This window comes from Gossypium hirsutum, chromosome A12, assembly GCF_007990345.1.
Source record: "Gossypium hirsutum isolate 1008001.06 chromosome A12, Gossypium_hirsutum_v2.1, whole genome shotgun sequence".
Taxonomy (NCBI): domain Eukaryota; kingdom Viridiplantae; phylum Streptophyta; class Magnoliopsida; order Malvales; family Malvaceae; genus Gossypium; species Gossypium hirsutum.
The window spans coordinates 49,843,856-49,856,768 of NC_053435.1; the positions used below are offsets into that span (position 1 = coordinate 49,843,856).

General features: G+C 38.0%; 1 non-coding gene across 1 annotated transcript; it reads left to right on the forward strand.

The window, feature by feature from the left end:
* The first annotated feature begins 4,686 nt into the window (after positions 1-4,686).
* LOC121211888 (small nucleolar RNA R71) lies at positions 4,687-4,792 on the forward strand. Its single transcript, XR_005907105.1, has one exon. It is a non-coding gene; the product is annotated as a small nucleolar RNA R71 (small nucleolar RNA).
* Positions 4,793-12,913: the final 8,121 nt, after the last annotated feature.

Genomic DNA, 12,913 nt, shown 5'->3' on the forward strand with positions numbered 1-12,913 from the left:
ACTCCGGTGGTGGTAGAGGTTTATTAGTCCATAAGTCCTGCGCCAAAAGAATATTATACTTGGTGGTAGCTATGGTCGTGGTCGAGCAGGACATGGCAGTCGTGGAGAACCTTTCCTGGTGGAGTTTTTAGTTTCTATGCGATGATGAGCTTAGAAGCTCTTTACAACTGTGACAGAATCAGGAACTTTTTAAGAAATATAAGGAAGCATAATTACTCGATAGGAAATAGCTGAAAGTAAAAATTGTTAAATAAAAATTATAAAACCTAATAAAAACAAGCTTAAAGAAAAATAAAAAGTAGTTTTAAAATAAAAGTCAAAAACATAAAAATAAATAATAAATAAAAGTTTTTAAACATCTTCATCGCTAGATGGTTCGCGAGTTGGGGGTGGCAATGAGATGTGGAAGTGCTGACAAATCTTCTGTAGAGTATCATCAATGTTATCGAAGCGCTGAAAATACTGTTGCTCGAATCGGGTAAGGCGCTAAGAGATGTCAGTGTATGAAGCTGCCGCATGAACTGGACGAGAATGAGGTGGTGGGTCCTCGTGACATGGAGTGACATCATCAGTAATGTCCTTGGGGGCCTCCTCCTCGGTGAATTGGGTGAAACGGTACTGAGGAGGGAAGGTGCCACGCCGTTTCTTGATCATCCTCATACTTAGCATGCTCGATTTGCCCTGTGGGGACATCTGGCCCATGAGAGTGAGGGAGGATGATTGGGCTCCTGTGTTGAGTATCCCGAAGTGCCAAGCCAACTGCGTCACATAAGGCCCAATGGAGATGAACCCCTTCTATGCCGCTCTATCTGATGTTGAATGGCAAGGGCAATGAAATAAGTAAGGTCTATGACGTGCCCGTGCGACATACACCATAGAAAGTAGGCATCGTGAGTGTTGATGACGCCAGTGCTCTCTCGCCTTCCTGTTAACGTGTGAGCCAAAATGGCGTGTAAGTACCTCAGATAGAGGGAGAGTCGATGCCTTGGAGCGGCTAGGATTGTAGGAGGCAGCGCCGGGGGTGAGGGCATTCCAACACTGTGAAGAAAAGTGATGGATGTGGTGATTGAGAGCGTGGAGTTCATTCTCCTCGATGAACTTTTCAGTGTAAAGGCCCAGTGTGGTTCTAAACTTTGGGACGTTCAATTGGTGGACTTGACCGCCGAGGCAAAATTTGATTGTTCCCTGGTCATCAAAGTGGGCCATCACGGTCTGAAGATGGAACATTGAGCAGAATTCCATCGTGAGTTTGAGATATATAGGCTTGACAATCTCAAAGAAAACCCCAAAGGATCGGTGGTAAGGAGGGCCTGAATTGCATCCGCGAGTTGGATTTTTTCTAGCGTGGTCCAGTCTATACAGCGACCCACCTCCAAGGGTCGGGCCCGTAGAATCTGGAAAAGTTATTCTTGGGGCCCAATGGGGAACTGGAGGAAAGGGTGCAAATTTCCACGGTAGGACCCGAGGAAGATGACGCTTCCTTTCTTTTCTTCGAACCAGGGACAAAGGCTTTCTTTCCTAGTAAAGACGACATGGTATACCTGCAAGCAAAACTATTATTTCGTCATGATGAATGTTCAAGGTAAGATGAAAACAAATTCAAAAGGGCAAAAGTCATAAATTAAAACTAATAATCTCAGTCACAACTACTAGCAAACTTAATCAAAAACAATTAATTTTATGGTGTATCATTAGCATGATAATAGTATGAGTTTCATAAAAAATGGCAAATAATTCTATGTAGCATATTTTATTGATGAAAAATGTCAACCCAAAAGGTATGAGTATTTATATTATCCTAACCATAAATATTCACTTTAAACTAGTCAAATGGAGCAGATAGATCATGAAATGAGTAAGAACTTCAACATGAAAAAGATGATAACTACTCTAGATACGAAATTTCAGTGATAGAAAGATGAAAATAACATGAAAAATGTAGATTACTATGATAAATAGAATTAGAAATTAGTAAAATAAAAGAAAGAAAAAGTAAACAAACACTAGAAAGAGGAGAATGAGTGTCAAAAATGGGGTTGGAAGCAGCGCACAGGCGTGGTAGGGAGGCCATGTGGACTTGCAGCGGCTAGGGTTAGGGATTTTGGGTGAAGAAGATGATAAATAGTGAAAGGTATTTATAGATTTTGGGGACATATGGCCAGGGGACACGCCCGTGTTCCCCAATTTCAGCTCGTGTGTTTCGCGTTTTTCTAAATTTCGGTGCGCCTGACAATTTCCCTACGCCTGTGTACCTTGGGCGTGTTGGTACACACGGCCGTGTCACATGGTCGTGTTTATCTTTATTCGCTTCTCCTACGCCCGTGTATTAAGGTCCATGCCCATGTTGTTTTGGTAGGTTTGCCCACGGTTTCTTGGCACGGGTGTGTCGTATGCCCATGTTAATTTGACAGGTTCAACCACGATTTCGAGGCAAGGGTGTGTCGCGCGCCCGTGTTGTTTGGAAGGTTTTCCCACGACCATGTTGCACGGCCATGGCGATTTATCGTAGCCCATGCTGGGGAAAATATTTGCCCTATTTCAACACGGTTCTAAGCACACCCGTGTGATTGGCCGTGTCTGTGTGGTAAACCTGTATTCAAGAGTTCCGTTAGTAAGTTAGGTAATAAAATTTAAAGAAGTTAATACAGTTAGTGCTCGGATTGCCTCCCGAGAAGCACTTATTTATAGTCTAAGCTCGACTTACCTCTCTATTGAATGGTCATGGTGGTTTGAGGAGTTTATACTCCTCATTCCTGCTGTGAATCTCATCATTATAAGGTATTAGGCAGGTATTGTTTACCTTAAAGTGCCGAACTTGGAATGACTTACCTCGACTGTACCGAATGGGAAAATGCTAAGTACCGTAAGAGGGATTTCTTCATTCGGTTTGGCAGTGACAATGTGAGGATCTACGGCATCTAATAAAACTTTATCTCCAACCTTAAGTTGATTTGGAAAGGTATTGAGCTTGTTCTGGCGTAGTTTTGGTTTATCGTGTGTTCTTGGTTTATGTGTCCGCCATTCATCTAGCTCCTTGATTTGTAGCCTTCGTTCTTCATGAATAGGTCCTCTACTATTGCTTGAAAATGGCTCATGTACTTCCTTCAAACTCATTTCCTACAAAGTAGGTTGCACCATATTGTCAGTTTTAGTAGAATGGTTTAGACAATCACCTTCAATTTTCGATATGTTGCCAGAATTGCGAGCTTGAAGGGTGATTGTTTCGTCTCCCACACGAAGTGTGAGCTCACCTATGCCAACATCAATAATCATTCTAGCAGTTGCTAAAAAGGGCCTTCTTAAAATCAAAGGAGTGTTGCTATCCTCCTCTATGTCTAGAACAACAAAGTCAACGAGAAATATAAATTTATTGATTTTAACTAGCACATTTTCAATAATACACCTAGGAAATCTTATAGTTTTATCTACTAATTGAATGCTCATCCTAGTCTGTTTGGGTTTCGGAAGACCTAGTTGTTTAAACATTTTGTAAGGCATGACATTAATACTAGCCCCTAAATCAACTAATGCATTATTAACATCAAAAATACCAATTAAACAAGGAATCATAAAACTCCTTGGATCTTTTAGTTTGTTGGGTAGCTTATTTTGAAGAATGGCTGAGCAAACCGTGTTCAGCTCCACATACGACCTTTCATCTAACTTTCGTTTATTTGCTAAAGCTCATTTAAAAATTTGACTACGCTCGGCATCTACGAAAGTGCTTCAATAAACGGTAGGTTAATATGTAGTTTCTTTAAAAGTTTAAGGAATTTACCAAATTGTTCATCTGAGTGGTCTTTCCTTGTCGCATTGGGGTATGGCACACGAGGTTTATATTCTGTACTTACCGCCTTTGGGTTATTTTAGCTGACCTCATTGTTACCTTTGCTTACCACTATTTCTAGCCTTGGTTTTGCAACTAACCCTTCCTCATCTTGAATGGCAATCGCGTTGAGTTGCTCCCTTGTGTTAGATTCAGTGTTGCTTCGCAGGCTACATTGTGGTCGTTTGGAAATTAACTTAGCGAGCTGTTCAATCTGAGTTTCGAGCCCCTAGATTGATGCTTGTTGATTTTTGAGTGCTGTCTCAGTATTCTGAAAATGAATTTTTGACACCGAGATGAATTTGGTTAGCATCTCCTCAAGGTTTGGCTTCTTTTCTTGCTGGTAAGGTGGTTGTTGAAAACTCGGAGGATGTTGTGGCCTTTGATTTCCTTGATCGCCCCACGAGAAATTGGGATGGTTCCTCCAACCTTCATTATAAGTGTTACTATATGGGTTATTTTGGGATCTAGAGTTATTGTTACCCATATATTGGACTTGTTCCTCCTTGATGCTAGGGTTGAAGGGTTGATATTCTGTGCATGCTCCTTCTCCATTCGAATTGCACCTCATCACTGGATGTACCTGAGTAAAACCACACAAACCGTCAATCTTTTTATTTAAGAGTTCTACTTGGTTAGATAGCGTAGCAACCGCTTCAAGGTTGAAAACACCGACTACTTTCGTCGACTTTGTTCTCATAACTTGCCACTGATAGTTATTCAGTGACATCTCCTCAATAAATTCGTAAGCTGCCTCAGGTGTCTTATTATTGATAGTTTCTCCAGCGGGTGCATCAATCATCTACCGATTCGAAGGATTCAGGCCATTATGGAACGTTTGAACCCGTAGCCAAAGTGATAACCCATGGTGAGGGCACCTTCTCAAAAGGTCCTTGTATCTCTCCCATGCATCGTAGAGTGTTTCTAAATCCATATGTACCAAAGAAGAGATATCATTATGTAATTTGGCTGTTTTAGCCTGTGGAAAATATTTTAATAAAAAATTTTCAGTCATTTGTTCCCAAGTAGTGATTGACCCTCGTGGTAACGAGTTCAACCACTTTTTAGCCTTATTCCTTAAAGAAAAGGGAAACAACCAAAGGCAAATGGCGTTATCAGAAACGCCATTAATTTTAAAGGTATTGCAAAATACTAGGAAATTTTCCAAGTGAGTGTTGGGAAACTTGTCCTGCAAACCATCAAACTGAACAAACTGTTGTATCATTTGAATTGTGTTAGGTTTTAGTTCAAAATTATTTTCAGCAATAGCAGGTCTAACTATACGTAACTCAGTTCCTGTTTAATTAGGTTTAGCATAATCATACATAGTGCGCGGAGCAGGATTTTGATTAACAGCTATTGCAAGAGGTAGCGAATTTTCTTGGTTTTCATCCATCTCATCGGTTGTGGTTTGAATATCGTCCTCTTGCTCGTTCTCTGTGTATCTTAAGCTTTTTCTTATTTCTCTTTGGTTTCTGCGAACTGTGCGATCGATCTCACTGTCAAAAAGTAATGATCCTGACGGGGTTCTTCTAGTTATAAACTATAAGAACCTACCAGAAAAATGGAAAAAGAAGGATTAGTAATAAAAATTAGAATAAAATTTAAATTGAAGTAAAAGTAAATGGCTAAAGTAATCAAAATCGAGTGTTCCAACCCGGCAACAGCGCCAAAAACTTGATACGTGATATTCGTGATAGGTTTTGTATATTTATAATGAATCGTTCTTGAAGCTAACTATTATCACGATGAAGGCAAGTGTACCTATCGAACAGTAGTATAGCTTTAGCAAGACCAGATTATCAAACCCAAAGGAACTAAAAGTACTAGTATTAACTTTCTTTTTATTATCTAGCTTAAAAAAATAAAAAGGTTTTGTTTATCTAACTAATTAACTAAACTAAGAAATCACAAAAAAGAAATTTGGGGAAAATACTTTTTGGAAAACTCGATCGATTATGACAATACCTAAGGAAAAATCCACCTAGACTTCACTTTTTATTTGACTCTGAATCGGACGATTTATTCATTCAACTTGTTCCACAGAGATCCCTAAGTTATATTATTATCTCTCTCGAGACTAAAAACATCTAACCCTAGTTTGAATAATTGAAATCTCTTTCTACTTAACGCCCTTGGGTTGCATTAACTTGATATATGGATCCCCTTATTAGGTTTCACCCTAATCCAGAAAATTCTTGTCACCCTATCTCTAGATGTGCAACCAACCCCGCTTAATTATGACAAATTTACTCTAGATGTGCAACCAACCCCGCTTAATTATGACAAATTTACTCTTAGATAGGGTCTATTCCTTCTTTGAATAAGAGCTTAACTTGAATCAATATCCTGGAATATCAAAACAAGAATTAAGAACACATAATTAAGAACAAGTCAAATATTTATCATACAATTCAGATAATAATAACAAGCTCTATCTTAGGTTTCATCCCCCTTAGGTATTTAGGGGTTTTAGTTCATAACTAAAAAGGTAAACATCTCAGAAGAATAATGAATACAAAACATAAAGAAAACCTCAAAACTCCTGAAGGGAAAAAAACTCAAAACTCCTGAAGGGAAATTGAGCGAAGATCTTCAGTCTTGATGATGAATCCGGCTTTTGAGATGGATCAATCGGCTTTCCTTGAGCAGTTCGCTACTTCTTCGTGGCCCTCTTTTCCTCCTCCTCTAGGGTGTATTTATAGGCTTTAGAATGCCTAAGAACCCTCAAAATTGGCCTTTTCTGAATTGGGCTCAATTTGGGCTCGATAAAGACACGCCCGTGTGTGATTACTTTAGCCCGTGGTCAAGCCTGTTAAATAGGCACGGGCGTGTGGTCCACCAGTGTGAGTCATGCTTCGATTCTACCTAATTGACACGGCCGTGTGGTCTGCCCGTGTGAGGAGGTCTAGGCCGTGTTGATTTCGTACGTTGGCCCATTTTATCCGTTTTGGCCCGTTTCTTGTTCATTTCACTCTCCTACTCTCCTACGCTCACCTAAGTATAAAATATGAAATTAAGGCATTAGGAGCATCGATTTCACCAATTTTAAGGAAAAATCATCCATAAAATATGCTAAGCATGGGATAGAAATATGTATAAATTACGGTTTATCAACAGTCAATCACAAGCTCGTAGTCTTTTAGCAATTCTAACCATCGATGTTGTTTCAAATTCAGATCTTTCTATGTCATCAAGTATTTTAGGCTCTTGTGATTAGAATAAACATGACATTTCTCACCGAACAAATAGTGGCGCCATATCTTTAATGCAAGCACAATAGCTGCCAATTCTAAGTCGTGTGTCGGATAGTTTCTTTCATGTGGCTTTAACTGTCTCGAAGCATAAGCTATCACTCTGCCTTCCTGCATCAAAATGCAGCCCAAACCATTTAAAGATGCATCACTATAAATAACAAATTCTTTACCCTGTTCTGTCTAAACTAGCACTAGAGCTTTAGTCAAAAAGGCTTTCAATTGATCAAAGCTTTTCTGGCACTTCTCTGACCACTCGAACTTAACATCTTTTTGCAATAGCTTTGTCATCGAGGCTGCAATCATAGAGAAACCTTTGACGAACCGTCTATAATAACCAGCAAGTCCTAGAAAGCTTCAAACTTTAGAAACATTCTTCGGAGGTTTCCAATCCAGTATAGCTGAAATTTTACTCGGATCAACCCGAATACTGGATGCTGATACCACATGACCCAGAAAACTGACTTCATTTAACCAGAACTCACATTTACTGAATTTTGCATACAACTGTTTATCTCTCAAAGTCTGCAACACGAGTTTCAAATGCTCGTCATGTTCAACTTCATCATGAGAGTAGATCAAAATATCATCTATAAACACAACCACAAACCGGTCCAGATACGGTCTGAAAATTTGATTTATCAAATCCATGAAAATAGTAGGTGCATTAGTGAGTCCCAAAGGCATAACGAAAAATTGATAGTGTCTGTACCTCGTTCTGAAAGCAGTCTTTGGCACATCAGAGTCTTTAACTCGTAACTGATAGTAGCCCGATCTCAAATCTATCTTCAAAAATACTATAGCTCCTTTCAACTGGTCAAATAGATCGTCAATCCGTGGCCACGGATATTTATTCTTTATAGTTACCTTATTGAGTTGTCTATAATCGATGCACAATCTCATAGTTCTGTCTTTCTTTTTCACAAACAACACAGGTGCACCCCACAGGCAGAAACTCGATCACGCGAAACCTCTATCTGTTAATTCTTGCAACTGAGCTTTCAATTCTTTTAATTTTGTAGGTGCCATTCTGTACGGAGCTATGGATATCGGAGTCGTCCCAGGCATTAACTCAATACCAAACTCTACTTCCCGAATAGGTGGCAAACCCGGTAATTCTTTTGGAAACACATTCGGGTACTCACATACAACAGATATTGATTCAATATTTCTTTCAGCCACTTTACTGTCAAGCACATAGGCAAAATAAGCTTCACACCCTTTTCTCAGATATTTCTGAGCTAGCATCGAAGAAATCACTGCTGGTAAACCATAAAAATCGCTAGATACAATCCGAACAATCTCATCATTCTGACTCCATAGATCAATGGTCTTTCTTTTGCAGTTCACAACAGCATCATGTAATGTCAGCCAATCCATACCAAGAATTATGCCGAACTCATCAAATGGTAGCAACATCAAATCAACTAGAAAGATCAGATCTCGAACCATCAAGGGACAATTCTTACACACTTTATCAACCATAACACACTGGCCCAAGGGGTTTAACACTCTAATCACAAACTCAGTAGACTCAGCAGGCAGAGTCTTGCTGAATACTAATGCCTTACATATATAAGAATGAGTAGAACCAGGATCAATCAATGTAATTACATTAGTATCATAAAGAGTAAATGTACCAGTACTAACATCAGGGGATGAAGCCTCCTCCCGTGCACATATAGTATAGGCTTTGGCAGGTGCACGAGCCTCAGATATGACTGCTGTATCTTTAGTCCCTCTCTGAATACCACTCGTATTACCAGCATTTCTAGGTGGTCTACCTCGAGCTAGGGTGTTACCCGATCTCGTATTCTGCACTAGATTTTCCTCAGCTAACATTGGGCAGGCTCGAATATAATGATCTATTGATCCACATTTCAAACAGGCCTAATCATGCAACCTGCAACTTCCAGGATGTCGTTTACCACAGTGCTTACACTCAGGTTGATTTGATCTGACATTACCCACACTCACTACTGAGGTCGCTCTCGAGCTCACCGGTGGTCTATTCTGATCCCGTCTGGAGTAACCTGGAGTGGCTTTAGAACGACTAAAATCATCTTAGAACTTCTTTGATGCCAAGTAGAATGACTTACCAGATGTTCTTTTGCGTGCATCTCTAGCTTCAAAGTCAGCTTTTCTTTTCTCTTTCCCTAGCTCTTCAGCTTTGCAGGCTCGCTCAAGAAGTACCACAAACTTTTTTATCTCAAGTATGCCAACTAGCAGTTTGATATCTTCATTTAGCTCATCTTTAAATTTTTTACACATTATGGCTTTAGTGGAAACACACTCTCGGGCATACCGGCTGAGTCTCACAAATTTTCGCCCATACTCTGTCACTGTCATCCGACCCTGTTTTAGCTCCAGAAATTCTTTACGCTTTTGATCAATAAATCTCTGACTGATATATTTCTTACGAAACTCAGTTTGAAAGAATTCCCAAATCACCTGCTCTCTCAAAACTACTGATACTAAGGTATTCCACTAGTGGTATGCTATGTCTTGAAGCAAGGATATAGCACATTTTAAACATTCATCAAGAGTACATGACAGGTCATCAAACACACAGATGGTATTATCAAGCCAAAACTCAGCCCCCTCAGCATCATCATCATCAGTGGCTTTAAACTCTTCAACTCCATGTTTTCTGATTTTATCGACAGGTGGTCTATTCAATCGCAATGGATCACTTACTTGAGGTACAGCAGGCATGGAAGATGGACTAATCGGGGGTGGAGGTTGTTGTGCAGCTGGGTTAGTCCGGATATATAGGGTGAACCAGGCATTCATCATTTGATAGAAGGCTTGTTTAGCCTCACTTTCTTGATTAGTCGAAGTCAGTCGACAATCAGCCTGTGCTGTCCCTTGTGCGGGAGCAGGTGCTACACTCTCGACATCATCAGCTATAGCTCTGTCGGGATCTATTTACTATATGAAAATACATTTCAAATGTCAGAAGTCATCACACTATCACAGTATATAATAATAGCATGTATAGCTAAACTCACACACAATACGTAGTCCTAGAACTGACTAAACCGTAGCTCTGATACCAATAAAATCTAACACCAATAGCCTGCATCCATCGCCGGAGTAGAGCTATGAGGCATTACTGATCATATCACAGTTCATACAATTATGCATTACATTTTACAACTTAAAAATATTAATGACATTATTACTTGTAATTTAATCTAGTATCAAACTTAAAATCATATCATTCATAACACAACATAATTAAAACATGATCCACCACATGTCGAAACAAACTATATATGTATGCTGAGTATATATCTAATCAACAACTTTATTAATTTAACATCAGACCTATTATATTTTTTTAATATAAAAGATTAGCATATGTTCAAATTATGTGTCATACAACACAAGTTTCAATACATCATTTATGCGGCATAGTTACATTAATTAACATGATTTACATATTTCATACATTAATATAGGTTAATACATCCATTCGAATATATATATAAAGGCCCTTAGTCACATTTGAATAAGATTTTATCGCAAGTCACAATTATAGTTTAATAAGCAAATGAACCTAAAAGATGCTACTATGTTTCACTAAGCCCAAACACATTTCACCAAATTGATTTAAATCAATGGCGGGCACATAAAATTATCAATCATCTCGCTAGCAACTTATTCCTTAATTACTGAATCATAAACATCATATCATAGCATACGTATATGTTAAACCCTTCACTAGCCGAATGTAAAGGCACACCTTTTACAATTTCACGCCAACTTGCACAATAAAATACACATCTTATATAAGTCAATATGGCAAACAACATTCACATATGCTTTTGTCCATACAAAACCTTAGTCGAACCTATAAATGAAGCACATACATATAATATATACAACTTACCTAAAACAAATACCACCTTTGACATAAAATACATATCAAATAGTCAACCATATTTATCCATGTAGCATACTCAATAAATGTCAATAATCAAACTCAATGAATATTTAATCTAAGCATGAGAACCGAATTGTGACATAGCATGCAACCATTTTTTAGCATAGGTGGTACCTAATACAAACATTATGCAGGCATGGCACGTAATTAAAAAGGTAAAGTGAAATAAATCAAACTTAACATAGCTAAATTTCAAAGATAAAAGTTTTAGCCATTTTCGCATGGCTTATACACATAACCAACAATCGTCATTCACAAAATATAATCCAGCCTATACATGCCATAATTTAAGTTTAGCTAATATGGTACCAAAAACAGTAGATGGTGTGATGAGCTTGGCTAACAACCCCTGAGCTTGCAGCTTGACTTCAAAATCTATTAAGCAGAGTAACATAATACACAGAGTAAGCTACCACAGCTCAGTAAGTCATAAGCAGTAAACAACTCAATAACACATTTGATTTTTATTAACTAAACGAAATGCATTAAAATTATTCACCACCTAAGCCGAATACATATATAATCACATAATACACTATAAATTAACTTCCATTTCCAAGCCTAATAGCCATAAAAACCATACGTCCATTTACTCTTTTATGCAACTTAAGATTCATCAAAAGACATCCCATGTATAATTAATACCTAAGTAGCCGAATACACAAAGTATACATATACACATATTAAATGGCATTTCAATACTACACAAATTATTCATCACAATTCGAATACACATATCCAATTACACATGGATTCCTCATTTGCATTATATATGATTTACAGCCCATAACTATAACACTTTCTTACCTTATCTTAAGTAGATATCAAGTTAACTCATACCTGACCATTTAACTTGTATTATACAATCTGTACGCGCTTTACCTTTGCCCAATGAACCATTCGGAATTGGATAGGGCACTCGGATAATCTCATAAATCGTACAATGCAAACATCCCAGACGTGGTCTTACATGTAACCACATATCATGCCACTGTCCCACACAGGGTCTTACTAGTAAACACATATTAGAATCGCAAATCGATGCCATGGACTTACTCGCACACATATATTGGAATCCTATGTCATGAAATATGTATCCTAGCTATTCCTAAGGTTTATACGGGGCTTTCGGACGTCGTATCTCGGTCGAATCGAACTCAGAAGTGTCATAGCCAATTTAAATTATTCAGCCATAACATATTTTAATTATAACATTTCATATCAGCATGTAAGTATAACATTAAATTACCAATAAACACATCTATTTGCTTATAAACTTACCTCGGACGTCGTAAAACAGGACGGGGTTGCTAGTCGACAACTTTTGTTTTTCCCCGGTCCAAATCCAATTTCTTTGGTTCTTGATCTAAACATGCTCAAATTAAGCTCATTCAAACATATTTTCATTCAATTTAGTCCAAAAACACATTAATAGGCAAATTACCATTTTACCCCTGACATTTACAATTTTTACAATTTAGCCTCCATTGCACAAAATACAAAATAAACAAAATTTAAAAACACCGATGTTAGGCCGAATGGTACCCATGCCTATACAAGTCCATATATTTTATCAATTTCATATTTTAGTCCCTCAAATTATTATTTTTGCAATTAAGTCCTAATTACTAAAAATCATAAAAAAAACTCCAATACAAAATATGTTAATCTAAAACATATCTTTCATTTTTCATCATCAAACAACAAAAATCACAAGCTATCAAAAATGACACAACTCAAAATATTCATCAAAATCAAAAAATAAAGCTTGGTTTTTGTAGTACTCGAAGCAACAATCTTAAAAACGTAGAAATTATCAAAAATCGACAAAGAACGAACCTTGATTTTAGCTTGGAAGATGGCCGAACTAGGTTTCTCCTTTCT